Source organism: Ambystoma mexicanum, chromosome 6p, assembly GCF_040938575.1.
Source record: "Ambystoma mexicanum isolate Mex_15411 chromosome 6p, UKY_AmexF1_1, whole genome shotgun sequence".
In the NCBI taxonomy this organism is placed as follows: Eukaryota; Metazoa; Chordata; class Amphibia; order Caudata; family Ambystomatidae; genus Ambystoma; species Ambystoma mexicanum.
In genome coordinates, this window is record NC_090935.1 from 544,382,565 (window position 1) to 544,396,192 (window position 13,628).

The window sequence follows — 13,628 nt, forward strand, 5'->3', positions numbered from 1 at the left end:
GACATACAGCTCTGCGGAATTGTCTGACAGCAAGGACTGCAACGTCTGGGAGAGAGAGAGTGAGCAAAGTGGGGCACCACAAGAGGTGAACAATCATGAACATGAGGTGGCGGGGGGATGCCCAAGCGCATCTATGAGTGAAAACACTGGAAAAGAGTAGCCTCAGGAAATGGATGCAGAGGAAGCTGGAAAGGAGGATGAAGGTGAGGAAGAACATGATGGGAAGGGAGACAATTACAATGATCAGCCATGGAATAAATCTCGCCTCAGCGGATTACATTTAGATGATGCCAAACGGGAGGATGAGTATGAAATTGGCAAGGAGAGATGAACAGAAGAGGTCCAGCTGAATGCTACAGGAAGAAGTATGTTAAGCCCTTGGTGGGAGATCATGCAAACAGCGGGCTGATAAGCGGTTGGATGACATCATGCAGCAACAACAGGCACTGCCTGGAGTGGAAAGTCCCAGTGTCTGGACCATGCAGTAGAATAATGGGGAGGACAGCATAGCTGACTTTTTATTGGTGAGGCAATTCAATACTTAACAGTTCACAGAGATGCAGATACAGATCAAAGAGGTAGTGGCTACAGAGCATGTGAAGGGGTGCATCTATATTGAGGCCTACATGCAAGCCCAGGCTACTGAGGGTGCGGGTAATCTGCAAATAGGCTTCTGGACCCTGCAGATGGTACCCACCAAGGAAATGACAGAAGTACCAAAGGTGGAGTCTGATTTGAAACCCAGGTACAGAATACAGTGCAAACATGAGACTCACAAGGAGGTCAGCGCTCAGGTGGAGGAGGGGGAGCCACGCCAAAAAGCCATATCCCTAAAGATGATTACAAAAACTAACCAGGAGAGAGTTAAAGCTCAGACAACAATGAACGATGAGCTTTCATAGAGGAAGCAGTTTCAGACCCTCCACAGAGGGTCGTAGATCCCGAAATCACTCAGTCTCGGGGTGGAGAGGTGACCTCTGACAGAGACTTCCTCACTCTTGAGATCAATTGGGACAGCCGCAAAGGATTCCTGTTAAACAGCTTTGCCATGTCAGCTCTAATTACAGAAGACGTGAGGCCTGCCCTGTCTGAACGGGAGAAGCTCGAAGACCAACCATAAGAGAGTGACCTAAAGTGGGTAACGGAAGCCACAGGACATGAATGCGAGAATAGCCTGCAGCCTGGGGAAAAGGTGGAAATTCATGACGGTGAAGTAATCAACCTCCAAGGTAAAATCCTGAGGGCGGATCGCTAGAAGATCACCATCATGCCAAGGCAGGAGGGCCTGAAAGATATCCTGGAGTTCCCTGCCCATAAAGTGCGAAAGTACCTCAAATGAGGAACTACGTAAAGGTGAATGCTGGATACTACGAGAGAGAGAGAGAGGCAGGACTGACATTACGAGCGGAAAAGAACTCTGCAATTGTTCTTGCGATACACAAGCTGAAGTGCCACCCCGGGACAGACAGCTGCACTGGGAAACTACCTTGCGGCAGATGCTAAAGGTCAGCACAAGTGGGAGGAGTTTGCGCAGCTGGACCCACAGACCACAGGAGTGTTTAGTAGAGTGGGGAGAGACGCCTGTCATATCATGAACATGAATCGAAAGGTGGTAACCACAAAACACCATGCTGTGACCAGGAAGAAAGACAACTGGCTTGCAGTAGCCCTAGACGCTAAGCAAAACAACATTCACGTCAAAGACATTGTAAAGGCCACTGATGAACTGACACCCAGGCATGGGTCTCAAACACCCATGCACAGCTCGTAGACCCGTGGTCATGACGGAAGTTGAACACCTCATGACTCACAAACTCCTCTCCATGATGACAGCCGAACACCAGAAAAACGTGATTCTGGGCACCACAACAACCCAAACACACCCTCCAGAACGGAGGCAGAAGAGGGAGGACAGACAGCAAGGAAGAGAGCACAGCGAATACCCTGAAGACCACCAGAAGGGGGCAAGAGCAGAAACCCACAAAGATGATAAGCAGGGGGTAGATGTAGGAGAGCGGTTAAGGACAGTCCTCCTTAAACAGAAGTAAGGACGAAGCACAGGGCTGGTGGGGAAATAAAGATGAAGGTTGCATGTATCTGTGGCTCCGTGTTCCTTTGTGAATCTTTGTGATTTTCCTACGATGGAAATTTTCGAGGGAGAAATGAGTAAAGATTATTCGCTCGAAATAATCTTCGGTCATTTCTACCCATACCCACACCCCTACCCTCACTCCAACACACCCTCACCCCCTTACTTACCTTGCCTTTTGGCTCGCTGGACCCTGAGACGCCGGTTCCCTTTCACTTCCATGATCGGAAACTGGTGCCGCAGGGTCCTTTTCTTTTTTTTGCCTTTTTTTTCGGGCCGCTGCGGGGGTGTCCCCCGCAACTCCAGCTCGCTATACTGTATAGCATAGTGAGCAGGGTGTTGCGGAGGACACCCCCGCAGCCTTTGTTCTTTTTTTTTAGGGCAGCTGTCAGGGTGTCCCCCGCAACACCCACTCACTATACTGTATCTCGCTGGACCCTGAGACACCGGTTCCCTTTCACTTCCATGATCAGGAACTGGCGCTGCAGGGTCCTTTTCTTTTTTTCTCTTTTTTTTTGGGCAGCTGCGGGGGTGTCCCCCACAACTCCAGCTCGCTATACTGTATAGCATAGTGAGCAGGGTGTTGCGGAGGACACCCCCGCAGCCTTTGTTCTTTTTTTTTAGGGCAGCTGTCAGGGTGTCCCCCGCAACACCCACTCACTATACTGTATCTCGCTGGACCCTGAGACACCGGTTCCCTTTCACTTCCATGATCAGGAACTGGCGCTGCAGGGTCCTTTTCTTTTTTTCTCTTTTTTTTTGGGCAGCTGCGGGGGTGTCCCCCACAACCCCGCTCACTATACTGTATAGCATAGTGAGCAGGGTGTTGTGGAGGATACCCCCGCAGCCTTTTTTGTTTTTGTTTTTTTTCGGGCAGCTGCAGGGGTGTCCCCCGCAACCCCTGCTTACTATGATATGATATGATTTTTTATTTGGATCACGCTCGTACACAAGTGTTTCTGTATAGTATAGTGAGCAGGGGTTGCAGGGGACTCCACTGCAGCCCCTGCAGTCTTTTTTCTTTTTTTTTTGTCTGGCAACCTCCGCTCACAATACTATACTATATAGTACAGTGAGCGGAGAGTTGTGGGGGACTCCCCCGCAGCCCCTGCAGCCTTTTTTTGTTTTTTTTTGTCTGGCAACCCCAGCTCACTATACTAAATAGTATAGTGAGCGGGGTGTTGCAGGGGACAGTAGGCCCCCTGCAGCCCCTGCAGCCTTTGTTTTTCTTTTTTTTTACCTACCCCACCAAAAAATACATATCACAAAAGGTTAAAACTTTTGGTGTTCGATCTGTTGGTGGTATGCATTTTAGGTCTTTTGGTGGGATAGGTAACTTGGATTTGGTCATTTTGACTAAATCCTTCCTTTGTACGTGGTGCTAAGAGGACGGGAAGTTGTGTGGAACTGGGGCCTCATATCACTAGTCAATAACATAAAAATGGGGAGTCTGTTTGCCAGTTTTGTCAGTTGAGTTTCTTCACAGGACTTCATGTTCCCTATTGCTTCAACTATTTTACACACATTTGTCTTTTCACCGACATTTTTCTTATAATAAATTAAATATTGTGCAATTCACAGAGGTTAGTGAGTTCTGCTCTTAAGCCTCAACTGTATTTTGGTGACTTAAATAACAATTAAGATATCCTGCATTATCATTGCTCAAAGTCTGTAAAAACATAGTAACTGGAGCAATGAGAAGACTGTCCTCTAGGTAGTCAAGGCCAAGGTCCAAGTGCCTTGCAACAGTTGGGAAGTAGTAGGTAAGCCTAAAATGCGTTGTAAAATCTGTTTCGCGCAAATTGCAAGGTGTGAGCATTTGTTAAACCCCCAACAGGAGCAGCATATAAAGAAATAGAACAGGCCTTTCCCTCCTACATTTTAAATATACGGTTTACTGGCTGCACTTTTAGTTTCTTGCAGAAAGTAAATATGCCACAAATGTCCTGCTTCATCTCCGACCTTTGCTTGGGCAGATGTTCGAGGTTGGATAGGCTAGAGTTGTAAGACATTCCCAGATAGTCGAAATTGTTTGGCAAAGGCCCCCACAGCGGCTATTAACACTCTGCGAAGGATGAGGGGAAGTTGGATTTGCGCCTACGTGGGTGTCAATTTCCTGTAAAAATCTTCACAAAACACCCATTCTAAATAATTGGTAGTTTGTAGTGAGTCACTTCACCATTTCTATGGTCATGCGGCAGGCATCCTGTGGAGGAGCGCCAAGGCAGCAGAGAGAGGGAGGGGAAGTAAGTGCTGTAGAAAACAGAGGGGAAGGGGTGAAGGGTTGTTGGATTCTTGTGCGCAGGGACTGGAAAGGGCAAAATACATGGCTGAGGGCACTTGGTGTGAAAATAATTGGTAGACCGGTGGCAGAGGTGCCAGTGACTGGGATGGAACAGAGGCTAACTGTCACATTCATTCAACATTCCTGGCACCTGATTGACTGGTGCCTCTCCTGTGTGTGATAATGTGCTCCATATGATAATAGGTGGCAGATATTCGTTTGCTTGTTTTTTTTACCATTCAGGGTTTCAGTACATTGTATGCAACTAAATAAGTCTTGAAAATATCAATTGCCAATACAATCAAACTAACCATATCCCTAAACGATAAACTATCACAACTGAAAAACCAACCCTTAAGGTATTTGTGATATATTTCAATTTCAGTGCTGTGGCATAAAAGTAAAGCAGAGATGCACAAGACTACTTATTTATTTTAATTTCTTATGAAGCACCGTTTGCCCACAGGCCTCAAAGCGCTACAAAGAAACATAACTTACAAATAATACACAACAGACAGGAGAACAAACAAAAGTGGGAAAAGCAAAAACGACAGTATAACAGGACCGTAAGGACCCATCAGTTCACTGTTTAAAGCGGCCAATCGGGTCAGACTACAAGTCCAAGGTTCGAAGAGCCCATGGGCAAATATTTGAACAATCGCAGATAGAGGGGCAGGGTGATGACTCCACACACCACCAATATGCAATCCCTGTTAGCCTGGGCACACCAATCATCTAGGTCTATCCTGCGTAGAAACCTCAGATCGGAGCAACGAACAACCCCGGGCTCGGATCTTGCACGAAGCCAAGCGAGAACATTATTACAAAGTGCATCTCTTGGTTCTCTCTGAGAACGTTTCCTGACATTAGTGATAATGAAGTTTGTATTGTCCATAACCAGGGCTTTAATGGATTCATCTTTAGGCGTTGGCAGATTGGATTTTCTTAGACGCAAACTCCTTAAGTTAGCCAGTCTGGAATTCATGGACTCATAGACAGGAGACATCCGAACATCCTTTCCCAGGAGCAGCAGCAAGCCTGAGAGGGACGCAGCTATGATTCTGTGGTTGCTTACTTCCTAAAATGGAGAAAGATGATGGCGGTTATTTCATAGAAGCATAGGCTCAGGTTGGGACCAACTCGAAGAACCCCTGAGATATGTGCATGGATATCGCCTTCCTTTGAAGGCAAGTCTGTTTGTGAGGAGCAATTCACTTTATGAATAGATGGGTGACTCACCGGAAGAGCATGGGCTGTTTGAAAACTTTTCTCCAAGAATGGGAGCATGGTATTTCTCAGTGGAAAAGTCTAAAGACACTAATCATGCATCAAAGTCCAGGGAGGTGTCACAGCTATTCAGCTCTTCGATAAGCGTATCCTTCCAGAACCTCCAGGACTCGGAAGTGGGTTTTTCTCAATGCCTACTAGAGAATCTAGAGAGGAAGCATAGTTGGATTTACCAACCCCATTCACCAGTGGGGAATGTGCCAGTGAGGTGGACATTAACAATTGCCCACTACTTTCGGGAACTAAGGGGGACACATGGTTGACCTTAGCAACCACATCTACCTGGAACGGAGTACCCAGTGAGGTAGAATTTGGCGGATCCACACTATTATCAAGATGGTTTTCGGGTCTGGTTACCCCATGGGCTGTCGATGTTTTTTTATTGTGGTCCTTGATTACTAGGCTCATTAAATATGGAGCCGGTTCTGAGCATTTAGTTGGAGTCGCAAAAGACTTGTCAGGAAGGCCCCTAAAACGGAGGGTATCTCAGTTTGCCTAGCATGAATACGCAGCCTCTGACGGGAGCTAAGGGCCAGGACTTCTGACAGCCGATCCCCTTTGGTGAAGTCTTTGGGGGGTCAGGCACAGAGGTATTCTGTGTCTGCATTACTGCAAAGTATGGGCACTACTTAAAAAAGAACTTAACAATTTGAAAGGTTGCTATAGCTCAGAGGTGCTAAATGTGAACGGTTATAAACTTGCAGAGGTACTGCTAAGGCAGGAAAACCACTAAAGAATTGGAGCGGAGGATAATACTCCATGCAGGTCCGGAACCAAACAAACGTACCTGCTGCTCAAAGTCTTCCGTGCCAGAGCCAATTCACTGCCGAGGTGTGGAGGTCTCCACACACATTTCAAACGAAGGAGGATAGCAGGGCAATGCGGCATCTACCGTTCCGGGAACACAGGACCGCCAAGCTTCTACGACTTCTGGTAGTAAGGAATGGCACAGCGCAAAGCAAGCTGGGTTAGAGGAAAGCACCCTGTAGAGTAAACAGGACGCAGGTGAAAGCCGTGAAGCAGCACTACAGCACTACAATGGACAGCCGCTTCCGACGTGCTCCGTCCCTACTAGTTTTATATAAACCAGACATCTTTAAACTTGGGTCCTACAGCTGCCGGGAGTTGCTTTATGGGCAATTAACGTGTTGTTATGATCCTTCCGATAATTAACCTGAATGCAGTTAGGAAAACATTTGAATGGCTCCTGTCACCTAAAAATGAATTAAACATTACACCAATTATGGATTTTCACACGCTTCTCAATCTAAACATGTTTCTTACACTTGTATAGTGCTCATATCACCTGTCGGTCGCTTCTCAGTGCTCAGAGGTTTAAGTGGGACGAAGGATTGAGAGTTTGTCAGGTAAGGATTGTAAGCCTCGAGCAACAGATGTGTGTCCAGTAGTAGGGGAATTTGCAGAGGGTTAGAGAGAGTGGAGAACTTAACATGAAGGCATGATAGTGAAGACATTTGCCCCTGAGCTGTTGAATGACTAGTATGTTTTAGAAGACCAACCTTAGGTGTCTGATCAAGAAATAATGGGGGAGCACTCTGCAAAGGTATCCTACGGCCAGGCTATGTCAGGCTTTGTGCAGAAGACTGAGAGTCTTACAATGAATGTGCTGTCTGATAAGGAGAAGCTAGTGAGATGTCTGAAGTCAAAGGTTTGTGCTTTGTCCAGCTTCTGCAGACATTTTATGGAAGCCTAATGTACATACAGTGTCAGTAATGGAGGTGAAATGTTATCACCACTGTCACCTTGAAGAAAACAATCCATTAAGGCAAGAGTAAAAGTGGAAGGAGTTGGTTGTCTTTGTGACTCCCTTGAGCTGGGACATGAGCAACTTATCAATAGTGAAGGTGACCCCAAGGTTGTGGGCATGACTGCTTCGGAGACGGGGAGAACACACTGTGAAGGTTTGAGAAAAAGCGAATGGAGAGAAGGACAAAGGCCCCCCAAATAGGTCCTCCATCTTTGATGCCCTGGGGAACAAGCGATTTTCTTGTACTCGCTTCTGGCCACGGAGGTGGTGGTCTGAAACGCCTTGGTGGCTGCTTGGGCTACCTTGGATTTTGATGAGTAGCTCTGCATCATATGCCTACATGTGTCCAGTCTGTTAGCTGAACAAGGTGACTGCAAATGGAGGCTTATAAATATATTATAGAGGAATGGTGATAGCTGTGATCCATGAAGGACACCACAGCTGATTTGTGACAGCCAAGGCAGAAGTCATCTATCTATTTGAATTCTTTTTTTAACTCATGGGATTTCAGTAATTCCTACCCTGCCCATTATTGACAAATGTTTAAATTCCATGGCCACTCCAGGTGTGTTGCTCATTTATTGGGGCATCTAGGCAGGATTATCAATTATCCTATATTTTTCTACATTGTATCAGTGCACTAGAGGGTGGATAATATAACTATTTTTGTGAAATGTTTTAATGTAAAATCATTATGCACTAAAAGAAAATGAAATAAAACGAACGACTTATCATTAAATGTCTGTATTGTGTAGTGATCCAAGGAGGCCCTCTGTTTCCTTCCTAAGAGGAATGACAATGCCAGGTTTTCAGTACTCAATGTGTTCTTGTTATTTCTCTTTAGGAACAGTTGCAGTAAATATTCTTTCTAAAATGGCTGCCTACCTTAGCCCATTTTAGTGCTCCATTTCCAATTTCCATTTTTCCTATTTCCATTTTTACCTATAGCGGCTCATTTTGGAAGAGGCGTAATGTAAGAAAAATGCGTACGCTTTATACGCATTTCTTTGACGTCTCATTTTCCATTTTCTACATGGTGGAGAGGCAGGGCGGATCGTAAATTATGATTCCGGCGCCCCCTTTCTCTCTGCCATGCAAATGTGGCGGATTCGTTTGGAGGCCGCCATCTTTTTATACCAGCAAAAAGCCGAATACTTCAGAGGAACCCATTGTTAGTGCCTCCTGCCATGCGTACATGTGGCATTAACTTCCTTTGCACTGTGTCATGCAGATGAGGAAAACTCGGCACCAGGGACCTGTGCACGCAAATGCGCCAACGTAACAAGTCCTGGATGCCAAATTACGAGCTCCATAGTCTATTGCCATTCCCCATTGTGATCCAGGGAGAATACTTCCTTTTTTATAAGAATATTCATGCACAGTACCATCCCAACAAGGTGCAAAGCCTGTCAGTATTTCATATGGTCCCATTAGGAGATAGATTTACAATCAAGGTAACAACTCACCGGTGAAGAATATTTTTGGTTATCTCGTATTTCCAATCGGCAAAAACATAATACATAAAATTGAAAATACAGAAACGAACAGCAGTAAAATTGACTTCCTACAATATGCTTAGCGTATGGCTTATTATATCCTTCCATCCTGAAATGTTCTATTCTACATAACGTTATCAAAGTGTTTATTTGCATTTTCTATGCCTAATTCTTGGAGAACTGTCTGCGAAGAAAACATAGATAGGAGGTATGTCAAAGTGGAGGATGCTGGTGGGAAAACAATTCCAGTCATGCCGTGATGTTCATAATGAATGATTAGTAATGTTTATACTTGGCTTTAATAACCTTTGTCTGTTACACTGAGTTGTATTGTTCAAATAACACCAGATTTCCTAAATAAATGTGTTCTATATTATGAGTGCCACAGAGCTGGTGGCATCCAACCACAGCCGAATGTAAGAAGAGAAAACAGGACACAACCTATTGCTGTCGATTATGAACACATAGGAGAGTTATTGATTGCCATCTGTTATCCGTTATCTAGCTAGGGACTCTGTAGTCATAATGATGACGGGCAAAGCAATAATTTGATTTTCCATGTGCACATGCAGGTGACTGTGTACAAGAAGAGACAAGTGTGGCATTCCAGAATGGAGCTATCCTGTGCTCCAGGGGAAGCGGTTACCACTGATATTCCCTCAAAATACGAATAAGAAATGAACGAGGCCAAAAACGCAGGTTTTATTGTCAAATTGCTTGACTTTTTTGCACTTTTTCCTTACCTTTTGAGATCCCCAGCAACTTTGCTGGATTTCTAGGATTTAAATTTTTACCTGAAAAGAGTGTGAGCCTTTTATTACCACTCTTTCATATATTTTGATGTGTGTTTTACTTTTGTGTTCTTTGGATATGTGGCACAGGGGTGTCTTTCAGACCTCCCCAGGTTTAAATACCTTCTCTGGGACTAACGACTGTCTCCCAGAGCCTGTAAAGTTAAATTGACTTTGCTAGTCTTTTTAAATTCATAGACCCAGCCCACGCTATCTTCCTATCGAGTGCTGGAGGGGTTGCCTAGCATCCCCTGTGTCTAAATGCTCATGTAACATTCAAATGTTACCCTTTCCTCTTGAAATGGCTGGTGGCAGTGGTTTTAGAACGAACTACCATGATTTTTCCCGACCGCGAACACTGGTAGCTAAAAATCAGGTCAGCCATGTTTTTCAATATGGCACCCAAGACCCCACTGTAAAAACAGACTCCGGTCATCTTTTTTTGTCTTTTCTTTTAGGAAAGGTCCTTCTTGTGTTTAACTCTGCGTGCCAAACCAGGTTTTGTCCCTTTGTTTGATGCCCTTTGACGGGCTTCAGTGCTGAAGCCCTCCTCTGGCACCTGAGTGTTTGGGGTGGACAGGATGTGAGGGAGGTGCCCGAAACTCCCTGTGCTTAGTCTCCTAGGAGACCTGAATGCACACTGGCATGATTGGCTGACTGAGTGTCCGGCAAGGACAGCCACCCTGTTGGGTGATTGACAGCTAGGTTGGAATGAATGGGAGAAAACTGTTTAAAAGCAGGTCTCTGAGACTTGGAAGGCAGAGTCGACCACTGGAACGAAAGAATGGAAGACGAGCTGAAGGAAGACGACTGCTGCAACTCCTGGACTGTTGGTTTGCCCGGTGAAGCCCTGCTGCAGGTCCGAATTGCCTGAAACTCCATCGACAGAGAAGCTCCTTCAAGGACAACTTCTTCCCTTGAGCTGGTGGGAACAACCAACTCATAAACCAACTGGACACCGTCTCCATACTGGTCGAATTTTCATCAGAGTTCTGTTGAAAACCTGCTAGGCAGTAAGAAGGATACCAGTTTGTCGACTTTAAGGCACTCACACCTTAAACCCGACGTTTTGACAAGCTTGTGGCCTCTTCCCTGGGCAGTGCAGGAGCCTCCCGAGTCCTCCTTCTTGTCCCCACAACTGAAGCTCAGGAACAGCGAGGTCTGCAGGAACTGCCAGGAACAACTGCCTCAGCTACAGCTTTTCTTCATACCTAAGATACTGTGCAAACACGGTGTGGAAATCCTTTCTGCCACAGTGAAAGTTTGTGAAACTGTTCCCACTTTGGAGTCTTGTTCACTCCTAATCCAACATATAACTCTTTTTCTGGCAAACTACTTCTTCGAACATTGGCAAAGACTTAACCGTTTACCACCAGAACTGTACTATCCTATCCAAGACACTGAACCATTGACTTTGGCCCAGGCCTATTGCAATGAATTGCCTCTTGTAGTTAACTGAAACTATTTGCCCTGCCTATGAAAGTAATTCTGCTTTAAATATTTTAACCTTTGTCTTTCTACCCCTTTTGAAAGTTACTGAAGTGCCATTTTGCTCCCACTTTAGGAGAGCCTAACTTGTTGAGAAACTTATTGGTGGTGTTCTGTAGTGTATTATAGTGTGATATTGAGCTGCTTCTTACTAGTGGAAGGTTTTCTAACCAAATGTGTAAATAAATGTATATTCTTTTACTAAGAAACCTTGAATAGTGTTTGTTTGAACTACTGTGATTGCAAGTCCTTTGTGTTACATCTTGTACTGCTCACATCCCTCTTGAGATAAGTCTGGCTTCTCAGCCACTGCTACCACATACCTGTGTAGTACGGGCTTGTATCAAAGGTGAGATTGATTCTGCCTAACACTAGTGGCAGCGGTGGGATAAAGTATAGTTATTACATTGGGAGTGCTGCTCTTATCTTTGTTCAAATAACCCTCACAAGGCTAAGCACCACTAGAAAAGCAATTGTTTTATCATGCCTGATATGGATAGCTACAGACAGGAGCCACTAGTCATTTTAACAGTTAATCAGCTGAGAGAAATGTGTAAAGCTAGGAACCTCACTGTTAAAGGCAAAAAGAATGAATTAATAGAAAAGTTGTTGGAATGTCTAAGTCAAAGAAATAGGTCTGCTTTACCTACTTCTGATGAAAATGTGGAAAATGATGATGAGGATGATAATGTTTCAGAGTCCAACTCAAATGTTACTGATGAGTTAGATGAGGCAGAGGAGTCTCAAAATGTAGGCCTCACTTTACATCTATCTGCTCTTAGGCCTCATTCTTTTGCCACAGGGGCCCTACCAGGTCCAATACTGAGTCCAGAGTGTGTCTCTCTTGAGAGGATGAGACTTGAGTTGGAATTCAAAAGAATCCAAGCACAAACTGAAAGTAAACATCAAGAACATAAACTAAGGAAATGGAATTACAACATGCTCTTGACATGAAAAAATTGTCTCTTGAGAACGGTTCTCTCCTAGGGTTTTTTAGGTCTTCCAGTCCTAAGAGGCCTTGCATGCCCAACGATGCTGTAAGTATGTATGAGGTTAAGCTTGATATTTTGGATTGGTTGGCAACTTTTGAATATAACCATGTGTATTGCTCTCCTCTGAAAAGTGCACGGAACTACCATAAATCACCAATGCAATTATAGAGCAAATACTTCAACCCAAAAACAGACACAATAATTCACAGCCACGCATGCTTTAGAAGATAATCAGCTCTTTACGGCTATTTATTCAAAGCTTACAGGTACATAGAAATAACTCATACAACTAACATGGACATAGATCACAGAAAACATAAAGAAGTCAAAGAAAGAATACATCACCGTGGGCGTAACTTAACGAAACCTCATCTCGCCAGAAGCGGCTGAAAGACCCCGATAACAGCCAGGCCGAGAGCACAACAGCCCACAGGAGTGTCGGACCGAAGTGTCCCCCCTCCGACTGAGGTCTTTGTGCTTATCCCATCTGACCGTTGAGGGTTTCCGCATATATGCCCTCCTCAACAAGGGGTGGCAACTCCTCGAACCTTCTGGCAATGCGCTTGCGCATTGATGGGTGACCGTTGGTTGCCAGCTGGGTCAACCGACAGTAACCTCAAGGAGCAAAGCGCTTCCCTCTCCTAAACGCCCCGGAAAACAATTCCATAACTCATCTCAAAACCTTGGCGCAGGCATAGCAAACCAAAACAAACTTCGCTATCAGGTACCAGCCGGCACCTGCGGATCTTAGCTTTCCCAGCGCCGTGTCCTTGGCTGGGAAGGCCTGCATTCCAAGCCCATCGGCGAATAACGTTGAAAACATGTTGTTTCGCAAAGCAAGTGCAGCTTTCTACTGAGGCATGGATAAATATCCATTATGGCTCTGAGTTCCCCCAGAATGCACTGCGCACCAGCGCCATGTTTTAGCTCAACCATCACACCATGGGATTCAGGAAATTACAGGGAATCAGCTGATTCCTCGGCTTTTGTCTAGGCTACCCCCAGTTGCATCTGATGTTGTAATGGAGATGGGAGAAGTAGACAGAATGGAGTATGAAAGTGTGAAACTAGCTTTGATATCTAGGTTTGGGAAAACTCCTTCCCAGTATCTTAACAGGTTTAGAACCAAAGCATTATGGTACCCCTTGGACTACCTGGGTGTGTAAATGTTGGGTTAAGGGTTACAGAGTTAACACTTATGAGGGTATGAGAAATCTGTTTATGTTAGAGTCTTACTCTCCTGAGCTGAGACAGCACTTGGCTGACTCTTAGGAAATATATCCAAAGAAGTTAGCAAAGGCTGCTGACTTGTGGGTTGCCAACAGGGCTACTCACAAGGATTCTGGGCCAACTCAGAAGAAGGATGATGTAAAGCAGCACAATAAAGATAACAAAGAGAATTCCAATACCTCCACTCCAAAAGAAGGCCACAA

The 13,628-nt window shown here is 45.1% G+C and overlaps 1 pseudogene; it reads left to right on the forward strand.

Annotated features, from left to right (window-relative positions):
- Positions 1-327: 327 nt before the first annotated feature.
- Positions 328-1,771, forward strand: LOC138510747 (transcription elongation factor SPT5 pseudogene; annotated as a pseudogene).
- Positions 1,772-13,628: the final 11,857 nt, after the last annotated feature.